The sequence below is a fragment of the Synchiropus splendidus genome, chromosome 11 (assembly GCF_027744825.2).
Source record: "Synchiropus splendidus isolate RoL2022-P1 chromosome 11, RoL_Sspl_1.0, whole genome shotgun sequence".
Classification (NCBI taxonomy): Eukaryota; Metazoa; Chordata; class Actinopteri; order Syngnathiformes; family Callionymidae; genus Synchiropus; species Synchiropus splendidus.
In genome coordinates, this window is record NC_071344.1 from 25,156,730 (window position 1) to 25,179,934 (window position 23,205).

Sequence of the window (23,205 nt, forward strand, 5' to 3'; positions counted from 1 at the left end):
TGAGATAAGGTGGGTTTCGGAACGCCAAACATAAAAGTGTTGATAACTTTGGAAAAACACTTCAGGCAGTTTAGATTTGATGTGCAACTACTAGAAAGACCCTTTCTGCTATAGTGGGAGGTTAAAATTTCATGTTCTGAAGCTTCCCTGAAAAGTTATGGCACAATGCACAAAAACGCTTTTCAGCCTGAGATAAGGTGGGTTTCGGAACGCCAAACATAAAAGTGTTAATAACTTTGGAAAAACACTTCAGACAGTTTAGATTTGATGTGCAACTACTAGAAAGACACTTTCTGCTATAGTGGGAGGTTAAAATTTCATGTTCTGAAGCTTTCCTGAAAAGTTATGGCACAATGCACAAAAACGCCTTTCAGCCTGAGATAAGGTGGGTTTCGGAACGCCAAACATAAAAGTGTTGATAACTTTCGAAAAACACTTCAGAGAGCTTAGATTTGATGTGCACCTACTAGAAAGACCCTTTCTGCTATAGTGGGAGGTTAAAATTTCATGTTCTGAAGCTTCCCTGAAAAGTTATGGCACAATGCGTAAAAACGCTTTTCAGCCTGAGATAAGGTGGGTTTCGGAACGCCAAACATAAAAGTGTTGATAACTTTGGAAAAACACTTCAGACAGTTTAGATTTGATGTGCAACTACTAGAAAGACCCTTTCTGCTATAGTGGGAGGTTAAAATTTCATGTTCTGAAGCTTTCCTGAAAAGTTATGGCACAATGCACAAAAACGCTTTTCAGCCTGAGATAAGGTGGGTTTCGGAACGCCAAACGTAAAAGTGTTGATAACTTTCGAAAAACACTTCAGAGAGCTTACATTTGATGTGCACCTACTAGAAAGACCCTTTCTGCTATAGTGGGAGGTTAAAATTTCATGTTCTGAAGCGTCCCTGAAAAGTTATGGCACAATGCACAAAAACGCTTTTCAGCCTGAGATAAGGTGGGTTTCGGAACGCCAAACATAAAAGTGTTGATAACTTTGGAAAAACACTTCAGACAGTTTAGATTTGATGTGCAACTACTAGAAAGACCCTTTCTGCTATAGTGGGAGGTTAAAATTTCATGTTCTGAAGCTTCCCTGAAAAGTTATGGCACAATGCACAAAAACGCTTTTCAGCCTGAGATAAGGTGGGTTTCGGAACGCCAAACATAAAAGTGTTGATAACTTTCGAAAAACACTTCAGAGAGCTTAGATTTGATGTGCACCTACTAGAAAGACCCTTTCTGCTATAGTGGGAGGTTAAAATTTCATGTTCTGAAGCTTCCCTGAAAAGTTATGGCACAATGCGTAAAAACGCTTTTCAGCCTGAGATAAGGTGGGTTTCGGAACGCCAAACATAAAAGTGTTGATAACTTTTGAAAAACACTTCAGACAGCTTAGATTTGATGTGCAACTACTAGAAAGACCCTTTCTGCTATAGTGGGAGGTTAAAATTTCATGTTCTGAAGCTTCCCTGAAAAGTTATGGCACAATGCACAAAAACGCTTTTCAGCCTGAGATAAGGTGGGTTTCGGAACGCCAAACATAAAAGTGTTGATAACTTTGGAAAAACACTTCAGACAGTTTAGATTTGATGTGCAACTACTAGAAAGACCCTTTCTGCTATAGTGGGAGGTTAAAATTTCATGTTCTGAAGCTTCCCTGAAAAGTTATGGCACAATGCAAAAAAACGCTTTTCAGCCTGAGATAAGGTGGGTTTCGGAACGCCAAACATAAAAGTGTTAATAACTTTGGAAAAACACTTCAGACAGTTTAGATTTGATGTGCAACTACTAGAAAGACCCTTTCTGCTATAGTGGGAGGTTAAAATTTCATGTTCTGAAGCTTCCCTGAAAAGTTATGGCACAATGCACAAAAACGCTTTTCAGCCTGAGATAAGGTGGGTTTCGGAACGCCAAACATAAAAGTGTTGATAACTTTCGAAAAACACTTCAGAGAGCTTAGATTTGATGTGCACCTACTAGAAAGACCCTTTCTGCTATAGTGGGAGGTTAAAATTTCATGTTCTGAAGCTTCCCTGAAAAGTTATGGCACAATGCGTAAAAACGCTTTTCAGCCTGAGATAAGGTGGGTTTCGGAACGCCAAACATAAAAGTGTTGATAACTTTGGAAAAACACTTCAGACAGTTTAGATTTGATGTGCAACTACTAGAAAGACCCTTTCTGCTATAGTGGGAGGTTAAAATTTCATGTTCTGAAGCTTTCCTGAAAAGTTATGGCACAATGCACAAAAACGCTTTTCAGCCTGAGATAAGGTGGGTTTCGGAACGCCAAACATAAAAGTGTTGATAACTTTTGAAAAACACTTCAGACAGTTTAGATTTGATGTGCAACTACTAGAAAGACCCTTTCTGCTATAGTGGGAGGTTAAAATTTCATGTTCTGAAGCTTTCCTGAAAAGTTATGGCACAATGCACAAAAACGCTTTTCAGCCTGAGATAAGGTGGGTTTCGGAACGCCAAACATAAAAGTGTTGATAACTTTTGAAAAACACTTCAGACAGCTTAGATTTGATGTGCAACTACTAGAAAGACCCTTTCTGCTATAGTGGGAGGTTAAAATTTCATGTTCTGAAGCTTCCCTGAAAAGTTATGGCACAATGCACAAAAACGCTTTTCAGCCTGAGATAAGGTGGGTTTCGGAACGCCAAACATAAAAGTGTTGATAACTTTGGAAAAACACTTTAGACAGTTTAGATTTGATGTGCAACTACTAGAAAGACCCTTTCTGCTATAGTGGGAGGTTAAAATTTCATGTTCTGAAGCTTCCCTGAAAAGTTATGGCACAATGCAAAAAAACGCTTTTCAGCCTGAGATAAGGTGGGTTTCGGAACGCCAAACATAAAAGTGTTAATAACTTTGGAAAAACACTTCAGAAAGTTTAGATTTGATGTGCAACTACTAGAAAGACCCTTTCTGCTATAGTGGGAGGTTAAAATTTCATGTTCTGAAGCTTCCCTGAAAAGTTATGGCACAATGCACAAAAACGCTTTTCAGCCTGAGATAAGGTGGGTTTCGGAACGCCAAACATAAAAGTGTTGATAACTTTCGAAAAACACTTCAGAGAGCTTAGATTTTATGTGCACCTACTAGAAAGACCCTTTCTGCTATAGTGGGAGGTTAAAATTTCATGTTCTGAAGCTTCCCTGAAAAGTTATGGCACAATGCACAAAAACGCTTTTCAGCCTGAGATAAGGTGGGTTTCGGAACGCCAAACATAAAAGTGTTGATAACTTTCGAAAAACACTTCAGAGAGCTTAGATTTGATGTGCACCTACTAGAAAGACCCTTTCTGCTATAGTGGGAGGTTAAAATTTCATGTTCTGAAGCTTCCCTGAAAAGTTATGGCACAATGCGTAAAAACGCTTTTCAGCCTGAGATAAGGTGGGTTTCGGAACGCCAAACATAAAAGTGTTGATAACTTTTGAAAAACACTTCAGACAGCTTAGATTTGATGTGCAACTACTAGAAAGACCCTTTCTGCTATAGTGGGAGGTTAAAATTTCATGTTCTGAAGCTTCCCTGAAAAGTTATGGCACAATGCACAAAAACGCTTTTCAGCCTGAGATAAGGTGGGTTTCGGAACGCCAAACATAAAAGTGTTGATAACTTTGGAAAAACACTTCAGACAGTTTAGATTTGATGTGCAACTACTAGAAAGACCCTTTCTGCTATAGTGGGAGGTTAAAATTTCATGTTCTGAAGCTTCCCTGAAAAGTTATGGCACAATGCAAAAAAACGCTTTTCAGCCTGAGATAAGGTGGGTTTCGGAACGCCAAACATAAAAGTGTTAATAACTTTGGAAAAACACTTCAGACAGTTTAGATTTGATGTGCAACTACTAGAAAGACCCTTTCTGCTATAGTGGGAGGTTAAAATTTCATGTTCTGAAGCTTCCCTGAAAAGTTATGGCACAATGCACAAAAACGCTTTTCAGCCTGAGATAAGGTGGGTTTCGGAACGCCAAACATAAAAGTGTTGATAACTTTCGAAAAACACTTCAGAGAGCTTAGATTTGATGTGCACCTACTAGAAAGACCCTTTCTGCTATAGTGGGAGGTTAAAATTTCATGTTCTGAAGCTTCCCTGAAAAGTTATGGCACAATGCGTAAAAACGCTTTTCAGCCTGAGATAAGGTGGGTTTCGGAACGCCAAACATAAAAGTGTTGATAACTTTGGAAAAACACTTCAGACAGTTTAGATTTGATGTGCAACTACTAGAAAGACCCTTTCTGCTATAGTGGGAGGTTAAAATTTCATGTTCTGAAGCTTTCCTGAAAAGTTATGGCACAATGCACAAAAACGCTTTTCAGCCTGAGATAAGGTGGGTTTCGGAACGCCAAACATAAAAGTGTTGATAACTTTTGAAAAACACTTCAGACAGTTTAGATTTGATGTGCAACTACTAGAAAGACCCTTTCTGCTATAGTGGGAGGTTAAAATTTCATGTTCTGAAGCTTTCCTGAAAAGTTATGGCACAATGCACAAAAACGCTTTTCAGCCTGAGATAAGGTGGGTTTCGGAACGCCAAACATAAAAGTGTTGATAACTTTTGAAAAACACTTCAGACAGCTTAGATTTGATGTGCAACTACTAGAAAGACCCTTTCTGCTATAGTGGGAGGTTAAAATTTCATGTTCTGAAGCTTCCCTGAAAAGTTATGGCACAATGCACAAAAACGCTTTTCAGCCTGAGATAAGGTGGGTTTCGGAACGCCAAACATAAAAGTGTTGATAACTTTGGAAAAACACTTTAGACAGTTTAGATTTGATGTGCAACTACTAGAAAGACCCTTTCTGCTATAGTGGGAGGTTAAAATTTCATGTTCTGAAGCTTCCCTGAAAAGTTATGGCACAATGCAAAAAAACGCTTTTCAGCCTGAGATAAGGTGGGTTTCGGAACGCCAAACATAAAAGTGTTAATAACTTTGGAAAAACACTTCAGAAAGTTTAGATTTGATGTGCAACTACTAGAAAGACCCTTTCTGCTATAGTGGGAGGTTAAAATTTCATGTTCTGAAGCTTCCCTGAAAAGTTATGGCACAATGCACAAAAACGCTTTTCAGCCTGAGATAAGGTGGGTTTCGGAACGCCAAACATAAAAGTGTTGATAACTTTCGAAAAACACTTCAGAGAGCTTAGATTTTATGTGCACCTACTAGAAAGACCCTTTCTGCTATAGTGGGAGGTTAAAATTTCATGTTCTGAAGCTTCCCTGAAAAGTTATGGCACAATGCACAAAAACGCTTTTCAGCCTGAGATAAGGTGGGTTTCGGAACGCCAAACATAAAAGTGTTGATAACTTTGGAAAAACACTTCAGACAGTTTAGATTTGATGTGCAACTACTAGAAAGACCCTTTCTGCTATAGTGGGAGGTTAAAATTTCATGTTCTGAAGCTTTCCTGAAAAGTTATGGCACAATGCACAAAAACGCTTTTCAGCCTGAGATAAGGTGGGTTTCGGAACGCCAAACATAAAAGTGTTGATAACTTTTGAAAAACACTTCAGACAGCTTAGATTTGATGTGCAACTACTAGAAAGACCCTTTCTGCTATAGTGGGAGGTTAAAATTTCATGTTCTGAAGCTTCCCTGAAAAGTTATGGCACAATGCACAAAAACGCTTTTCAGCCTGAGATAAGGTGGGTTTCGGAACGCCAAACATAAAAGTGTTGATTACTTTCGAAAAACACTTCAGACAGCTTAGATTTGATGTGCACCTACTAGAAAGACCCTTTCTGCTATAGTGGGAGGTTAAAATTTCATGTTCTGAAGTTCCCTGAAAAGTTATGGCACAATGCGTAAAAACGCTTTTCAGCCTGAGAGAAGGTGGGTTTCGGAACGCCAAACATAAAAGTGTTGATAACTTTGGAAAAACACTTCAGGCAGTTTAGATTTGATGTGCAACTACTAGAAAGACCCTTTCTGCTATAGTGGGAGGTTAAAATTTCATGTTCTGAAGCTTCCCTGAAAAGTTATGGCACAATGCACAAAAACGCTTTTCAGCCTGAGATAAGGTGGGTTTCGGAACGCCAAACATAAAAGTGTTAATAACTTTGGAAAAACACTTCAGACAGTTTAGATTTGATGTGCAACTACTAGAAAGACACTTTCTGCTATAGTGGGAGGTTAAAATTTCATGTTCTGAAGCTTTCCTGAAAAGTTATGGCACAATGCACAAAAACGCTTTTCAGACTGAGATAAGGTGGGTTTCGGAACGCCAAACATAAAAGTGTTGATAACTTTCGAAAAACACTTCAGAGAGCTTAGATTTTATGTGCACCTACTAGAAAGACCCTTTCTGCTATAGTGGGAGGTTAAAATTTCATGTTCTGAAGCTTCCCTGAAAAGTTATGGCACAATGCACAAAAACGCTTTTCAGCCTGAGATAAGGTGGGTTTCGGAACGCCAAACATAAAAGTGTTGATAACTTTGGAAAAACACTTCAGACAGTTTAGATTTGATGTGCAACTACTAGAAAGACCCTTTCTGCTATAGTGGGAGGTTAAAATTTCATGTTCTGAAGCTTCCCTGAAAAGTTATGGCACAATGCACAAAAACGCTTTTCAGCCTGAGATAAGGTGGGTTTCGGAACGCCAAACATAAAAGTGTTGATAACTTTGGAAAAACACTTCAGACAGTTTAGATTTGATGTGCAACTACTAGAAAGACCCTTTCTGCTATAGTGGGAGGTTAAAATTTCATGTTCTGAAGCTTCCCTGAAAAGTTATGGCACAATGCACAAAAACGCTTTTCAGCCTGAGATAAGGTGGGTTTCGGAACGCCAAACATAAAAGTGTTGATAATTTTTGAAAAACACTTCAGACAGCTAAGATTTGATGTGCAACTACTAGAAAGACCCTTTCTGCTATAGTGGGAGGTTAAAATTTCATGTTCTGAAGCTTCCCTGAAAAGTTATGGCACAATGCACAAAAACGCTTTTCAGCCTGAGATAAGGTGGGTTTCGGAACGCCAAACATAAAAGTGTTGATAACTTTGGAAAAACACTTCAGACAGTTTAGATTTGATGTGCAACTACTAGAAAGACCCTTTCTGCTATAGTGGGAGGTTAAAATTTCATGTTCTGAAGCTTTCCTGAAAAGTTATGGCACAATGCACAAAAACGCTTTTCAGCCTGAGATAAGGTGGGTTTCGGAACGCCAAACATAAAAGTGTTGATAACTTTGGAAAAACACTTCAGACAGTTTAGATTTGATGTGCAACTACTAGAAAGACCCTTTCTGCTATAGTGGGAGGTTAAAATTTCATGTTCTGAAGCTTCCCTGAAAAGTTATGGCACAATGCGTAAAAACGCTTTTCAGCCTGAGATAAGGTGGGTTTCGGAACGCCAAACATAAAAGTGTTGATAACTTTGGAAAAACACTTCAGACAGTTTAGATTTGATGTGCAACTACTAGAAAGACCCTTTCTGCTATAGTGGGAGGTTAAAATTTCATGTTCTGAAGCTTCCCTGAAAAGTTATGGCACAATGCACAAAAACGCTTTTCAGCCTGAGATAAGGTGGGTTTCGGAACGCCAAACATAAAAGTGTTAATAACTTTGGAAAAACACTTCAGACAGTTTAGATTTGATGTGCAACTACTAGAAAGACCCTTTCTGCTATAGTGGGAGGTTAAAATTTCATGTTCTGAAGCTTCCCTGAAAAGTTACGGCACAATGCACAAAAACGCTTTTCAGCCTGAGATAAGGTGGGTTTCGGAACGCCAAACATAAAAGTGTTGATAACTTTGGAAAAACACTTCAGACAGTTTAGATTTGATGTGCAACTACTAGAAAGACCCTTTCTGCTATAGTGGGAGGTTAAAATTTCATGTTCTGAAGCTTTCCTGAAAAGTTATGGCACAATGCGTAAAAACGCTTTTCAGCCTGAGATAAGGTGGGTTTCGGAACGCCAAACATAAAAGTGTTGATAACTTTGGAAAAACACTTCAGGCAGTTTAGATTTGATGTGCAACTACTAGAAAGACCCTTTCTGCTATAGTGGGAGGTTAAAATTTCATGTTCTGAAGCTTCCCTGAAAAGTTATGGCACAATGCACAAAAACGCTTTTCAGCCTGAGATAAGGTGGGTTTCGGAACGCCAAACATAAAAGTGTTAATAACTTTGGAAAAACACTTCAGACAGTTTAGATTTGATGTGCAACTACTAGAAAGACACTTTCTGCTATAGTGGGAGGTTAAAATTTCATGTTCTGAAGCTTTCCTGAAAAGTTATGGCACAATGCACAAAAACGCCTTTCAGCCTGAGATAAGGTGGGTTTCGGAACGCCAAACATAAAAGTGTTGATAACTTTCGAAAAACACTTCAGAGAGCTTAGATTTGATGTGCACCTACTAGAAAGACCCTTTCTGCTATAGTGGGAGGTTAAAATTTCATGTTCTGAAGCTTCCCTGAAAAGTTATGGCACAATGCGTAAAAACGCTTTTCAGCCTGAGATAAGGTGGGTTTCGGAACGCCAAACATAAAAGTGTTGATAACTTTGGAAAAACACTTCAGACAGTTTAGATTTGATGTGCAACTACTAGAAAGACCCTTTCTGCTATAGTGGGAGGTTAAAATTTCATGTTCTGAAGCTTTCCTGAAAAGTTATGGCACAATGCACAAAAACGCTTTTCAGCCTGAGATAAGGTGGGTTTCGGAACGCCAAACATAAAAGTGTTGATAACTTTCGAAAAACACTTCAGAGAGCTTAGATTTGATGTGCACCTACTAGAAAGACCCTTTCTGCTATAGTGGGAGGTTAAAATTTCATGTTCTGAAGCGTCCCTGAAAAGTTATGGCACAATGCACAAAAACGCTTTTCAGCCTGAGATAAGGTGGGTTTCGGAACGCCAAACATAAAAGTGTTGATAACTTTGGAAAAACACTTCAGACAGTTTAGATTTGATGTGCAACTACTAGAAAGACCCTTTCTGCTATAGTGGGAGGTTAAAATTTCATGTTCTGAAGCTTCCCTGAAAAGTTATGGCACAATGCACAAAAACGCTTTTCAGCCTGAGATAAGGTGGGTTTCGGAACGCCAAACATAAAAGTGTTGATAACTTTCGAAAAACACTTCAGAGAGCTTAGATTTGATGTGCACCTACTAGAAAGACCCTTTCTGCTATAGTGGGAGGTTAAAATTTCATGTTCTGAAGCTTCCCTGAAAAGTTATGGCACAATGCGTAAAAACGCTTTTCAGCCTGAGATAAGGTGGGTTTCGGAACGCCAAACATAAAAGTGTTGATAACTTTGGAAAAACACTTCAGACAGTTTAGATTTGATGTGCAACTACTAGAAAGACACTTTCTGCTATAGTGGGAGGTTAAATTTTCATGTTCTGAAGCTTTCCTGAAAAGTTATGGCACAATGCACAAAAACGCTTTTCAGCCTGAGATAAGGTGGGTTTCGGAACGCCAAACATAAAAGTGTTGATAACTTTTGAAAAACACTTCAGACAGCTTAGATTTGATGTGCAACTACTAGAAAGACCCTTTCTGCTATAGTGGGAGGTTAAAATTTCATGTTCTGAAGCTTCCCTGAAAAGTTATGGCACAATGCACAAAAACGCTTTTCAGCCTGAGATAAGGTGGGTTTCGGAACGCCAAACATAAAAGTGTTGATAACTTTGGAAAAACACTTCAGACAGTTTAGATTTGATGTGCAACTACTAGAAAGACCCTTTCTGCTATAGTGGGAGGTTAAAATTTCATGTTCTGAAGCTTCCCTGAAAAGTTATGGCACAATGCACAAAAACGCTTTTCAGCCTGAGATAAGGTGGGTTTCGGAACGCCAAACATAAAAGTGTTGATAACTTTCGAAAAACACTTCAGAGAGCTTAGATTTGATGTGCACCTACTAGAAAGACCCTTTCTGCTATAGTGGGAGGTTAAAATTTCATGTTCTGAAGCTTCCCTGAAAAGTTATGGCACAATGCGTAAAAACGCTTTTCAGCCTGAGATAAGGTGGGTTTCGGAACGCCAAACATAAAAGTGTTGGTAACTTTGGAAAAACACTTCAGACAGTTTAGATTTGATGTGCAACTACTAGAAAGACCCTTTCTGCTATAGTGGGAGGTTAAAATTTCATGTTCTGAAGCTTTCCTGAAAAGTTATGGCACAATGCACAAAAACGCTTTTCAGCCTGAGATAAGGTGGGTTTCGGAACGCCAAACATAAAAGTGTTGATAACTTTTGAAAAACACTTCAGACAGTTTAGATTTGATGTGCAACTACTAGAAAGACCCTTTCTGCTATAGTGGGAGGTTAAAATTTCATGTTCTGAAGCTTTCCTGAAAAGTTATGGCACAATGCACAAAAACGCTTTTCAGCCTGAGATAAGGTGGGTTTCGGAACGCCAAACATAAAAGTGTTGATAACTTTTGAAAAACACTTCAGACAGCTTAGATTTGATGTGTAACTACTAGAAAGACCCTTTCTGCTATAGTGGGAGGTTAAAATGTCATGTTCTGAAGCTTCCCTGAAAAGTTATGGCACAATGCACAAAAACGCTTTTCAGCCTGAGATAAGGTGGGTTTCGGAACGCCAAACATAAAAGTGTTGATAACTTTGGAAAAACACTTCAGACAGTTTAGATTTGATGTGCAACTACTAGAAAGACCCTTTCTGCTATAGTGGGAGGTTAAAATTTCATGTTCTGAAGCTTCCCTGAAAAGTTATGGCACAATGCAAAAAAACGCTTTTCAGCCTGAGATAAGGTGGGTTTCGGAACGCCAAACATAAAAGTGTTAATAACTTTGGAAAAACACTTCAGACAGTTTAGATTTGATGTGCAACTACTAGAAAGACCCTTTCTGCTATAGTGGGAGGTTAAAATTTCATGTTCTGAAGCTTCCCTGAAAAGTTATGGCACAATGCACAAAAACGCTTTTCAGCCTGAGATAAGGTGGGTTTCGGAACGCCAAACATAAAAGTGTTGATAACTTTCGAAAAACACTTCAGAGAGCTTAGATTTGATGTGCACCTACTAGAAAGACCCTTTCTGCTATAGTGGGAAGTTAAAATTTCATGTTCTGAAGCTTCCCTGAAAAGTTATGGCACAATGCGTAAAAACGCTTTTCAGCCTGAGATAAGGTGGGTTTCGGAACGCCAAACATAAAAGTGTTGATAACTTTGGAAAAACACTTCAGACAGTTTAGATTTGATGTGCAACTACTAGAAAGACCCTTTCTGCTATAGTGGGAGGTTAAAATTTCATGTTCTGAAGCTTTCCTGAAAAGTTATGGCACAATGCACAAAAACGCTTTTCAGCCTGAGATAAGGTGGGTTTCGGAACGCCAAACATAAAAGTGTTGATAACTTTTGAAAAACACTTCAGACAGTTTAGATTTGATGTGCAACTACTAGAAAGACCCTTTCTGCTATAGTGGGAGGTTAAAATTTCATGTTCTGAAGCTTTCCTGAAAAGTTATGGCACAATGCACAAAAACGCTTTTCAGCCTGAGATAAGGTGGGTTTCGGAACGCCAAACATAAAAGTGTTGATAACTTTTGAAAAACACTTCAGACAGCTTAGATTTGATGTGCAACTACTAGAAAGACCCTTTCTGCTATAGTGGGAGGTTAAAATTTCATGTTCTGAAGCTTTCCTGAAAAGTTATGGCACAATGCACAAAAACGCTTTTCAGCCTGAGATAAGGTGGGTTTCGGAACGCCAAACATAAAAGCGTTGATAACTTTGGAAAAACACTTCAGACAGCTTAGATTTGATGTGCAACTACTAGAAAGACCCTTTCTGCTATAGTGGGAGGTTAAAATTTCATGTTCTGAAGCTTCCCTGAAAAGTTATGGCACAATGCACAAAAACGCTTTTCAGCCTGAGATAAGGTGGGTTTCGGAACGCCAAACATAAAAGTGTTGATAACTTTGGAAAAACACTTCAGACAGTTTAGATTTGATGTGCAACTACTAGAAAGACCCTTTCTGCTATAGTGGGAGGTTAAAATTTCATGTTCTGAAGCTTCCCTGAAAAGTTATGGCACAATGCACAAAAACGCTTTTCAGCCTGAGATAAGGTGGGTTTCGGAACGCCAAACATAAAAGTGTTGATAACTTTCGAAAAACACTTCAGAGAGCTTAGATTTGATGTGCACCTACTAGAAAGACCCTTTCTGCTATAGTGGGAGGTTAAAATTTCATGTTCTGAAGCTTCCCTGAAAAGTTATGGCACAATGCGTAAAAACGCTTTTCAGCCTGAGATAAGGTGGGTTTCGGAACGCCAAACATAAAAGTGTTGATAACTTTGGAAAAACACTTCAGACAGTTTAGATTTGATGTGCAACTACTAGAAAGACCCTTTCTGCTATAGTGGGAAGTTAAAATTTCATGTTCTGAAGCTTTCCTGAAAAGTTATGGCACAATGCACAAAAACGCTTTTCAGCCTGAGATAAGGTGGGTTTCGGAACGCCAAACATAAAAGTGTTGATAACTTTTGAAAAACACTTCAGACAGTTTAGATTTGATGTGCAACTACTAGAAAGACCCTTTCTGCTATAGTGGGAGGTTAAAATTTCATGTTCTGAAGCTTTCCTGAAAAGTTATGGCACAATGCACAAAAACGCTTTTCAGCCTGAGATAAGGTGGGTTTCGGAACGCCAAACATAAAAGTGTTGATAACTTTTGAAAAACACTTCAGACAGCTTAGATTTGATGTGCAACTACTAGAAAGACCCTTTCTGCTATAGTGGGAGGTTAAAATTTCATGTTCTGAAGCTTCCCTGAAAAGTTATGGCACAATGCACAAAAACGCTTTTCAGCCTGAGATAAGGTGGGTTTCGGAACGCCAAACATAAAAGTGTTGATAACTTTGGAAAAACACTTCAGACAGTTTAGATTTGATGTGCAACTACTAGAAAGACCCTTTCTGCTATAGTGGGAGGTTAAAATTTCATGTTCTGAAGCTTCCCTGAAAAGTTATGGCACAATGCAAAAAAACGCTTTTCAGCCTGAGATAAGGTGGGTTTCGGAACGCCAAACATAAAAGTGTTAATAACTTTGGAAAAACACTTCAGACAGTTTAGATTTGATGTGCAACTACTAGAAAGACCCTTTCTGCTATAGTGGGAGGTTAAAATTTCATGTTCTGAAGCTTCCCTGAAAAGTTATGGCACAATGCACAAAAACGCTTTTCAGCCTGAGATAAGGTGGGTTTCGGAACGCCAAACATAAAAGTGTTGATAACTTTCGAAAAACACTTCAGAGAGCTTAGATTTGATGTGCACCTACTAGAAAGACCCTTTCTGCTATAGTGGGAGGTTAAAATTTCATGTTCTGAAGCTTCCCTGAAAAGTTATGGCACAATGCGTAAAAACGCTTTTCAGCCTGAGATAAGGTGGGTTTCGGAACGGCAAACATAAAAGTGTTGATAACTTTGGAAAAACACTTCAGACAGTTTAGATTTGATGTGCAACTACTAGAAAGACCCTTTCTGCTATAGTGGGAGGTTAAAATTTCATGTTCTGAAGCTTTCCTGAAAAGTTATGGCACAATGCACAAAAACGCTTTTCAGCCTGAGATAAGGTGGGTTTCGGAACGCCAAACATAAAAGTGTTGATAACTTTTGAAAAACACTTCAGACAGTTTAGATTTGATGTGCAACTACTAGAAAAACCCTTTCTGCTATAGTGGGAGGTTAAAATTTCATGTTCTGAAGCTTTCCTGAAAAGTTATGGCACAATGCACAAAAACGCTTTTCAGCCTGAGATAAGGTGGGTTTCGGAACGCCAAACATAAAAGTGTTGATAACTTTTGAAAAACACTTCAGACAGCTTAGATTTGATGTGCAACTACTAGAAAGACCCTTTCTGCTATAGTGGGAGGTTAAAATTTCATGTTCTGAAGCTTCCCTGAAAAGTTATGGCACAATGCACAAAAACGCTTTTCAGCCTGAGATAAGGTGGGTTTCGGAACGCCAAACATAAAAGTGTTGATAACTTTGGAAAAACACTTTAGACAGTTTAGATTTGATGTGCAACTACTAGAAAGACCCTTTCTGCTATAGTGGGAGGTTAAAATTTCATGTTCTGAAGCTTCCCTGAAAAGTTATGGCACAATGCAAAAAAACGCTTTTCAGCCTGAGATAAGGTGGGTTTCGGAACGCCAAACATAAAAGTGTTAATAACTTTGGAAAAACACTTCAGAAAGTTTAGATTTGATGTGCAACTACTAGAAAGACCCTTTCTGCTATAGTGGGAGGTTAAAATTTCATGTTCTGAAGCTTCCCTGAAAAGTTATGGCACAATGCACAAAAACGCTTTTCAGCCTGAGATAAGGTGGGTTTCGGAACGCCAAACATAAAAGTGTTGATAACTTTCGAAAAACACTTCAGAGAGCTTAGATTTGATGTGCACCTACTAGAAAGACCCTTTCTGCTATAGTGGGAGGTTAAAATTTCATGTTCTGAAGCTTCCCTGAAAAGTTATGGCACAATGCGTAAAAACGCTTTTCAGCCTGAGATAAGGTGGGTTTCGGAACGCCAAACATAAAAGTGTTGGTAACTTTGGAAAAACACTTCAGACAGTTTAGATTTGATGTGCAACTACTAGAAAGACCCTTTCTGCTATAGTGGGAGGTTAAAATTTCATGTTCTGAAGCTTTCCTGAAAAGTTATGGCACAATGCACAAAAACGCTTTTCAGCCTGAGATAAGGTGGGTTTCGGAACGCCAAACATAAAAGTGTTGATAACTTTTGAAAAACACTTCAGACAGTTTAGATTTGATGTGCAACTACTAGAAAGACCCTTTCTGCTATAGTGGGAGGTTAAAATTTCATGTTCTGAAGCTTTCCTGAAAAGTTATGGCACAATGCACAAAAACGCTTTTCAGCCTGAGATAAGGTGGGTTTCGGAACGCCAAACATAAAAGTGTTGATAACTTTTGAAAAACACTTCAGACAGCTTAGATTTGATGTGCAACTACTAGAAAGACCCTTTCTGCTATAGTGGGAGGTTAAAATGTCATGTTCTGAAGCTTCCCTGAAAAGTTATGGCACAATGCACAAAAACGCTTTTCAGCCTGAGATAAGGTGGGTTTCGGAACGCCAAACATAAAAGTGTTGATAACTTTCGAAAAACACTTCAGAGAGCTTAGATTTGATGTGCACCTACTAGAAAGACCCTTTCTGCTATAGTGGGAGGTTAAAATGTCATGTTCTGAAGCTTCCCTGAAAAGTTATGGCACAATGCGTAAAAACGCTTTTCAGCCTGAGATAAGGTGGGTTTCGGAACGCCAAACATAAAAGTGTTGATAACTTTGGAAAAACACTTCAGACAGTTTAGATTTGATGTGCAACTACTAGAAAGACACTTTCTGCTATAGTGGGAGGTTAAATTTTCATGTTCTGAAGCTTTCCTGAAAAGTTATGGCACAATGCACAAAAACGCTTTTCAGCCTGAGATAAGGTGGGTTTCGGAACGCCAAACATAAAAGTGTTGATAACTTTTGAAAAACACTTCAGACAGCTTAGATTTGATGTGCAACTACTAGAAAGACCCTTTCTGCTATAGTGGGAGGTTAAAATTTCATGTTCTGAAGCTTCCCTGAAAAGTTATGGCACAATGCACAAAAACGCTTTTCAGCCTGAGATAAGGTGGGTTTCGGAACGCCAAACATAAAAGTGTTGATAACTTTGGAAAAACACTTCAGACAGTTTAGATTTGATGTGCAACTACTAGAAAGACCCTTTCTGCTATAGTGGGAGGTTAAAATTTCATGTTCTGAAGCTTCCCTGAAAAGTTATGGCACAATGCACAAAAACGCTTTTCAGCCTGAGATAAGGTGGGTTTCGGAACGCCAAACATAAAAGTGTTGATAACTTTCGAAAAACACTTCAGAGAGCTTAGATTTGATGTGCACCTACTAGAAAGACCCTTTCTGCTATAGTGGGAGGTTAAAATTTCATGTTCTGAAGCTTCCCTGAAAAGTTATGGCACAATGCGTAAAAACGCTTTTCAGCCTGAGATAAGGTGGGTTTCGGAACGCCAAACATAAAAGTGTTGGTAACTTTGGAAAAACACTTCAGACAGTTTAGATTTGATGTGCAACTACTAGAAAGACCCTTTCTGCTATAGTGGGAGGTTAAAATTTCATGTTCTGAAGCTTTCCTGAAAAGTTATGGCACAATGCACAAAAACGCTTTTCAGCCTGAGATAAGGTGGGTTTCGGAACGCCAAACATAAAAGTGTTGATAACTTTTGAAAAACACTTCAGACAGTTTAGATTTGATGTGCAACTACTAGAAAGACCCTTTCTGCTATAGTGGGAGGTTAAAATTTCATGTTCTGAAGCTTTCCTGAAAAGTTATGGCACAATGCACAAAAACGCTTTTCAGCCTGAGATAAGGTGGGTTTCGGAACGCCAAACATAAAAGTGTTGATAACTTTTGAAAAACACTTCAGACAGCTTAGATTTGATGTGCAACTACTAGAAAGACCCTTTCTGCTATAGTGGGAGGTTAAAATGTCATGTTCTGAAGCTTCCCTGAAAAGTTATGGCACAATGCACAAAAACGCTTTTCAGCCTGAGATAAGGTGGGTTTCGGAACGCCAAACATAAAAGTGTTGATAACTTTGGAAAAACACTTCAGACAGTTTAGATTTGATGTGCAACTACTAGAAAGACCCTTTCTGCTATAGTGGGAGGTTAAAATTTCATGTTCTGAAGCTTCCCTGAAAAGTTATGGCACAATGCAAAAAAACGCTTTTCAGCCTGAGATAAGGTGGGTTTCGGAACGCCAAACATAAAAGTGTTAATAACTTTGGAAAAACACTTCAGACAGTTTAGATTTGATGTGCAACTACTAGAAAGACCCTTTCTGCTATAGTGGGAGGTTAAAATTTCATGTTCTGAAGCTTCCCTGAAAAGTTATGGCACAATGCACAAAAACGCTTTTCAGCCTGAGATAAGGTGGGTTTCGGAACGCCAAACATAAAAGTGTTGATAACTTTCGAAAAACACTTCAGAGAGCTTAGATTTGATGTGCACCTACTAGAAAGACCCTTTCTGCTATAGTGGGAGGTTAAAATTTCATGTTCTGAAGCTTCCCTGAAAAGTTATGGCACAATGCGTAAAAACGCTTTTCAGCCTGAGATAAGGTGGGTTTCGGAACGCCAAACATAAAAGTGTTGATAACTTTGGAAAAACACTTCAGACAGTTTAGATTTGATGTGCAACTACTAGAAAGACCCTTTCTGCTATAGTGGGAGGTTAAAATTTCATGTTCTGAAGCTTTCCTGAAAAGTTATGGCACAATGCACAAAAACGCTTTTCAGCCTGAGATAAGGTGGGTTTCGGAACGCCAAACATAAAAGTGTTGATAACTTTTGAAAAACACTTCAGACAGTTTAGATTTGATGTGCAACTACTAGAAAGACCCTTTCTGCTATAGTGGGAGGTTAAAATTTCATGTTCTGAAGCTTTCCTGAAAAGTTATGGCACAATGCACAAAAACGCTTTTCAGCCTGAGATAAGGTGGGTTTCGGAACGCCAAACATAAAAGTGTTGATGACTTTTGAAAAACACTTCAGACAGCTTAGATTTGATGTGCAACTACTAGAAAGACCCTTTCTGCTATAGTGGGAGGTTAAAATTTCATGTTCTGAAGCTTTCCTGAAAAGTTATGGCACAATGCACAAAAACGCTTTTCAGCCTGAGATAAGGTGGGTTTCGGAACGCCAAACATAAAAGCGTTGATAACTTTGGAAAAACACTTCAGACAGCTTAGATTTGATGTGCAACTACTAGAAAGACCCTTTCTGCTATAGTGGGAGGTTAAAATTTCATGTTCTGAAGCTTCCCTGAAAAGTTATGGCACAATGCACAAAAACGCTTTTCAGCCTGAGATAAGGTGGGTTTCGGAACGCCAAACATAAAAGTGTTGATAACTTTGGAAAAACACTTCAGACAGTTTAGATTTGATGTGCAACTACTAGAAAGACCCTTTCTGCTATAGTGGGAGGTTAAAATTTCATGTTCTGAAGCTTCCCTGAAAAGTTATGGCACAATGCACAAAAACGCTTTTCAGCCTGAGATAAGGTGGGTTTCGGAACGCCAAACATAAAAGTGTTGATAACTTTCGAAAAACACTTCAGAGAGCTTAGATTTGATGTGCACCTACTAGAAAGACCCTTTCTGCTATAGTGGGAGGTTAAAATTTCATGTTCTGAAGCTTCCCTGAAAAGTTATGGCACAATGCGTAAAAACGCTTTTCAGCCTGAGATAAGGTGGGTTTCGGAACGCCAAACATAAAAGTGTTGATAACTTTGGAAAAACACTTCAGACACTTTAGATTTGATGTGCAACTACTAGAAAGACCCTTTCTGCTATAGTGGGAAGTTAAAATTTCATGTTCTGAAGCTTTCCTGAAAAGTTATGGCACAATGCACAAAAACGCTTTTCAGCCTGAGATAAGGTGGGTTTCGGAACGCCAAACATAAAAGTGTTGATAACTTTTGAAAAACACTTCAGACAGTTTAGATTTGATGTGCAACTACTAGAAAGACCCTTTCTGCTATAGTGGGAGGTTAAAATTTCATGTTCTGAAGCTTTCCTGAAAAGTTATGGCACAATGCACAAAAACGCTTTTCAGCCTGAGATAAGGTGGGTTTCGGAACGCCAAACATAAAAGTGTTGATAACTTTTGAAAAACACTTCAGACAGCTTAGATTTGATGTGCAACTACTAGAAAGACCCTTTCTGCTATAGTGGGAGGTTAAAATTTCATGTTCTGAAGCTTCCCTAAAAAGTTATGGCACAATGCACAAAAACGCTTTTCAGCCTGAGATAAGGTGGGTTTCGGAACGCCAAACATAAAAGTGTTGATAACTTTGGAAAAACACTTCAGACAGTTTAGATTTGATGTGCAACTACTAGAAAGACCCTTTCTGCTATAGTGGGAGGTTAAAATTTCATGTTCTGAAGCTTCCCTGAAAAGTTATGGCACAATGCAAAAAAACGCTTTTCAGCCTGAGATAAGGTGGGTTTCGGAACGCCAAACATAAAAGTGTTAATAACTTTGGAAAAACACTTCAGACAGTTTAGATTTGATGTGCAACTACTAGAAAGACCCTTTCTGCTATAGTGGGAGGTTAAAATTTCATGTTCTGAAGCTTCCCTGAAAAGTTATGGCACAATGCACAAAAACGCTTTTCAGCCTGAGATAAGGTGGGTTTCGGAACGCCAAACATAAAAGTGTTGATAACTTTCGAAAAACACTTCAGAGAGCTTAGATTTGATGTGCACCTACTAGAAAGACCCTTTCTGCTATAGTGGGAGGTTAAAATTTCATGTTCTGAAGCTTCCCTGAAAAGTTATGGCACAATGCGTAAAAACGCTTTTCAGCCTGAGATAAGGTGGGTTTCGGAACGGCAAACATAAAAGTGTTGATAACTTTGGAAAAACACTTCAGACAGTTTAGATTTGATGTGCAACTACTAGAAAGACCCTTTCTGCTATAGTGGGAGGTTAAAATTTCATGTTCTGAAGCTTTCCTGAAAAGTTATGGCACAATGCACAAAAACGCTTTTCAGCCTGAGATAAGGTGGGTTTCGGAACGCCAAACATAAAAGTGTTGATAACTTTTGAAAAACACTTCAGACAGTTTAGATTTGATGTGCAACTACTAGAAAAACCCTTTCTGCTATAGTGGGAGGTTAAAATTTCATGTTCTGAAGCTTTCCTGAAAAGTTATGGCACAATGCACAAAAACGCTTTTCAGCCTGAGATAAGGTGGGTTTCGGAACGCCAAACATAAAAGTGTTGATAACTTTTGAAAAACACTTCAGACAGCTTAGATTTGATGTGCAACTACTAGAAAGACCCTTTCTGCTATAGTGGGAGGTTAAAATTTCATGTTCTGAAGCTTCCCTGAAAAGTTATGGCACAATGCACAAAAACGCTTTTCAGCCTGAGATAAGGTGGGTTTCGGAACGCCAAACATAAAATTCTTGATTACTTTCGAAAAACACTTCAGACAGCTTAGATTTGATGTGCACCTACTAGAAAGACCCTTTCTGCTATAGTGGGAGGTTAAAATTTCATGTTCTGAAGTTCCCTGAAAAGTTATGGCACAATGCGTAAAAACGCTTTTCAGCCTGAGAGAAGGTGGGTTTCGGAACGCCAAACATAAAAGTGTTGATAACTTTGGAAAAACACTTCAGGCAGTTTAGATTTGATGTGCAACTACTAGAAAGACCCTTTCTGCTATAGTGGGAGGTTAAAATTTCATGTTCTGAAGCTTCCCTGAAAAGTTATGGCACAATGCACAAAAACGCTTTTCAGCCTGAGATAAGGTGGGTTTCGGAACGCCAAACATAAAAGTGTTAATAACTTTGGAAAAACACTTCAGACAGTTTAGATTTGATGTGCAACTACTAGAAAGACACTTTCTGCTATAGTGGGAGGTTAAAATTTCATGTTCTGAAGCTTTCCTGAAAAGTTATGGCACAATGCACAAAAACGCTTTTCAGACTGAGATAAGGTGGGTTTCGGAACGCCAAACATAAAAGTGTTGATAACTTTCGAAAAACACTTCAGAGAGCTTAGATTTTATGTGCACCTACTAGAAAGACCCTTTCTGCTATAGTGGGAGGTTAAAATTTCATGTTCTGAAGCTTCCCTGAAAAGTTATGGCACAATGCGTAAAAACGCTTTTCAGCCTGAGATAAGGTGGGTTTCGGAACGCCAAACATAAAAGTGTTGATAACTTTGGAAAAACACTTCAGACAGTTTAGATTTGATGTGCAACTACTAGAAAGACCCTTTCTGCTATAGTGGGAGGTTAAAATTTCATGTTCTGAAGCTTCCCTGAAAAGTTATGGCACAATGCACAAAAACGCTTTTCAGCCTGAGATAAGGTGGGTTTCGGAACGCCAAACATAAAAGTGTTGATAACTTTGGAAAAACACTTCAGACAGTTTAGATTTGATGTGCAACTACTAGAAAGACCCTTTCTGCTATAGTGGGAGGTTAAAATTTCATGTTCTGAAGCTTCCCTGAAAAGTTATGGCACAATGCACAAAAACGCTTTTCAGCCTGAGATAAGGTGGGTTTCGGAACGCCAAACATAAAAGTGTTGATAACTTTGGAAAAACACTTCAGACAGTTTAGATTTGATGTGCAACTACTAGAAAGACCCTTTCTGCTATAGTGGGAGGTTAAAATTTCATGTTCTGAAGCTCTCCTGAAAAGTTATGGCACAATGCACAAAAACGCTTTTCAGCCTGAGATAAGGTGGGTTTCGGAACGCCAAACATAAAAGTGTTGATAATTTTTGAAAAACACTTCAGACAGCTAAGATTTGATGTGCAACTACTAGAAAGACCCTTTCTGCTATAGTGGGAGGTTAAAATTTCATGTTCTGAAGCTTCCCTGAAAAGTTATGGCACAATGCACAAAAACGCTTTTCAGCCTGAGATAAGGTGGGTTTCGGAACGCCAAACATAAAAGTGTTGATAACTTTGGAAAAACACTTCAGACAGTTTAGATTTGATGTGCAACTACTAGAAAGACCCTTTCTGCTATAGTGGGAGGTTAAAATTTCATGTTCTGAAGCTTTCCTGAAAAGTTATGGCACAATGCACAAAAACGCTTTTCAGCCTGAGATAAGGTGAGTTTCGGAACGCCAAACATAAAAGTGTTGATAACTTTGGAAAAACACTTCAGACAGTTTAGATTTGATGTGCAACTACTAGAAAGACCCTTTCTGCTATAGTGGGAGGTTAAAATTTCATGTTCTGAAGCTTCCCTGAAAAGTTATGGCACAATGCGTAAAAACGCTTTTCAGCCTGAGATAAGGTGGGTTTCGGAACGCCAAACATAAAAGTGTTGATAACTTTGGAAAAACACTTCAGACAGTTTAGATTTGATGTGCAACTACTAGAAAGACCCTTTCTGCTATAGTGGGAGGTTAAAATTTCATGTTCTGAAGCTTCCCTGAAAAGTTATGGCACAATGCACAAAAACGCTTTTCAGCCTGAGATAAGGTGGGTTTCGGAACGCCAAACATAAAAGTGTTAATAACTTTGGAAAAACACTTCAGACAGTTTAGATTTGATGTGCAACTACTAGAAAGACCCTTTCTGCTATAGTGGGAGGTTAAAATTTCATGTTCTGAAGCTTCCCTGAAAAGTTACGGCACAATGCACAAAAACGCTTTTCAGCCTGAGATAAGGTGGGTTTCGGAACGCCAAACATAAAAGTGTTGATAACTTTGGAAAAACACTTCAGACAGTTTAGATTTGATGTGCAACTACTAGAAAGACCCTTTCTGCTATAGTGGGAGGTTAAAATTTCATGTTCTGAAGCTTTCCTGAAAAGTTATGGCACAATGCGTAAAAACGCTTTTCAGCCTGAGATAAGGTGGGTTTCGGAACGCCAAACATAAAAGTGTTGATAACTTTGGAAAAACACTTCAGGCAGTTTAGATTTGATGTGCAACTACTAGAAAGACCCTTTCTGCTATAGTGGGAGGTTAAAATTTCATGTTCTGAAGCTTCCCTGAAAAGTTATGGCACAATGCACAAAAACGCTTTTCAGCCTGAGATAAGGTGGGTTTCGGAACGCCAAACATAAAAGTGTTAATAACTTTGGAAAAACACTTCAGACAGTTTAGATTTGATGTGCAACTACTAGAAAGACACTTTCTGCTATAGTGGGAGGTTAAAATTTCATGTTCTGAAGCTTTCCTGAAAAGTTATGGCACAATGCACAAAAACGCCTTTCAGCCTGAGATAAGGTGGGTTTCGGAACGCCAAACATAAAAGTGTTGATAACTTTCGAAAAACACTTCAGAGAGCTTAGATTTGATGTGCACCTACTAGAAAGACCCTTTCTGCTATAGTGGGAGGTTAAAATTTCATGTTCTGAAGCTTCCCTGAAAAGTTATGGCACAATGCGTAAAAACGCTTTTCAGCCTGAGATAAGGTGGGTTTCGGAACGCCAAACATAAAAGTGTTGATAACTTTGGAAAAACACTTCAGACAGTTTAGATTTGATGTGCAACTACTAGAAAGACCCTTTCTGCTATAGTGGGAGGTTAAAATTTCATGTTCTGAAGCTTTCCTGAAAAGTTATGGCACAATGCACAAAAACGCTTTTCAGCCTGAGATAAGGTGGGTTTCGGAACGCCAAACATAAAAGTGTTGATAACTTTCGAAAAACACTTCAGAGAGCTTAGATTTGATGT